Raw genomic sequence first — 2,779 nt, forward strand, 5'->3', positions numbered from 1 at the left:
AGCAAAAATATATATTTTTAATTGCACCAATTCATTTCAGACAACTCTGACCCATTCTGCAAAAGAAAGAAAACAAGAGGAAAATTACAAACAGGCCAGAAATGAACTGTGTGATTTTCCGATTAACATAGGAACCATTTTTTGTTCTGTGCAAGATGGTGTCAGATAGACTACAATTACATTGCTTACAATTATTCTGTTTGGATTTTGGAATTTAGTGAAAGACAATCTAAAGCTTATAGTGCCTTGTGTTTTTCTCTCTCACCCCCCACCCCTTCAAAAGAATATTCACCTGGGTTTATAACATTCATACAGACTGAATGCATAACACACAAACTGAATGTGTGTGAGCGTGTGTGTGTGTATATACATGCACACAGCATTTTCAAATTAAGAAATTTTTTGGTAAGAGAAAAAATTTCCAGTAAAATTTCCCAAAACAGAATGGTTCAACTTAACCCTGGGAAAAACTTTTATAGCAACCTGAAGGCAAAGGGTTGTATGCACGTCATCGTCGTATCCCAGGTATCTTGTGTTGTGCTACAAACATTAGACACTGAATATTCACTGCTGAAGTTGCGATCTTCTTTGGAACAAGATTTGGGTAGATCTTGGTGAGATTCTGAAGGTAATGGTAATATTAAGAGGCCAGATTTTCTCATGAGTTTTACTTTATCTCGTCTAGTTACATTAAGATAGATCAAGTTATGTTGCAATAATTGAAAACTCCCATATCTCAGTGACTTAACCCAAAAAGACTTTATTTTTCATTCAGTGAAAACCATATGTGGCCACAGGAGACCCTCCAAGGCAACTGTCCTTCATGTGGCAACTCAGTGATGCTATTTTGATCTAGTATCTTCACATTCTCAACACAAAGCCTCTTCCACTATCACCCAGAGGGAGAAGAGAGCTTTGGGCAGGAAGGTCTGGCAGCGGTAATTAAAGGTTTTGGCTTGGATACATCACGTCTACTCATAGCCCATCAATACCAGTAGCACTGCTGCACCTAATTGCCATGGTTCAGGGAAATGTCATCCACCCTGTGTCCCAGAAGCAGAGGAGAACAGTAGAGAATAAGACCAGAAATGTCTACTGCACTGGTTTTAGTGGTTTCCAAGGAAATTCGTAATAGTATAATAAGCTTCTTTTAAGAGGGAGAAATCATAAAAAATAAGTAAATTGATGTAGAAACGACAATCATAAATATAGCGGACAAAGATGCTAATTATAAAGAATTCTGCAGTTACATTTTTTAAACCTAACAAAAGCTAACTTTAAAATTAATGTGATTTTATTTTAAAATAAATTTTAAATGCCATGTTATCTAATATTTTAAAACTGTGTATTTTTTCTTTGTCAATTATAGCTGAATAAAAAAATTCCAAATAATAATAGAAACTGTGATGGTGGCAAGTCCAATGGAAAGCTGATTAAAATGTACTGTTCTGAGGCAAATATTCATTCTGTACTAAATATGTAGTATTCAATCATTGGAAGTGTGATTAAAAGCAATTTTCCCTTTCTTTGACCATTTACATTTTTTTCTTATACAATTCTTAAAAAAATAAGAGGTCAAAGCTTGAAGTATTGTGTCAGTGTAGTTTCCGATCATCCTAAAATATCTATAAAAGGGATGCCAGAGTGGAGTTGATTCTCTGGGAGTTCTTTAGAATAGCTGTTCCCTGGGACTTTTTCAACACCGGATCCCAGATGGATTAAAAATTGACCTATCTCAAACCTGACGCATAAAACTGACACAAAGAATTTAGAACTAAATCGTTAACATAATTTACCATATTCAGTTTCTTCATAGAGTTTGTGATTAAACTTACTGGTCCAGTCACTGGAATTGACTACAGATCCTTGGACGAGAAGAAAAAATTACATGAATTTATAAGAAACAGAAGCCAAGCTTAATTTTGTCCTTTGTATGAAATAGAGTGATCGTATAATTAATTTTCTTGTTTGGATGTCATTTAGGGTAGTTTGAAATACCATCTACCATGGGAAAGCTTAAACGCAGTATTTTCTGGATGTGCTGGACTAGATAAAGTCTGCAATTCCCCTCCAGCCCTAGGATTTGACGTGTAGACAGAACGTGTAATTTTGCAATCTGCTGAGCCAGAAGAGGATTTAATATTACATTCAGAACTGTACTCAAATTGTCAAAAAATGTTCAATAAAATAACATTGCAAATCACACTCAGTTAAGCTAGCTGGCAAAGGTAGCATGACAAAATTGAGAAATAAAGCATGTGGGACATAGTGCTATTTACATGTTTTCATGTTACGCCCTGGGTGGCTCGCTATTTACAAGATAGCAGTTTCCAACCTACCGTCTGCTTTAGGTTTGATACAAGGCCAAGTCCTCAATCTGATTTCATATGACTGTGGTCTAGTTTAGATTAGTATTTGTCACCACTCTTCACAGCAAACAGGAATTCAGCAGACTGGGGAAGAAGGAAAAGGAGGAGGAGGAAGAGATTAAGGGACTAGTCTGTTGAAGACAATCACACCTGTGATCAGCTGCCTGAGATAATCACAACAGTGCAACATGAAGGTTGCATGGCAGCCGGATGCTCACAGTTTGACAAAGTTTAGATAATCATTGAAGGAAAGAGCATCTTGGTATTTTCAAACTATTTGCTGCTACCGGAAACAAAAAAAGGGCATGCAATAAAGCATTATTATTATGCATCCTCTCTGAAAATGTTTTACAGAATTCTAAGCTTCTTACTTAGAAGCTAATGGGACATTTGGCTGAAAGATGTTGGAT

This window comes from Cynocephalus volans, chromosome 12, assembly GCF_027409185.1.
Source record: "Cynocephalus volans isolate mCynVol1 chromosome 12, mCynVol1.pri, whole genome shotgun sequence".
Classification (NCBI taxonomy): Eukaryota; Metazoa; Chordata; class Mammalia; order Dermoptera; family Cynocephalidae; genus Cynocephalus; species Cynocephalus volans.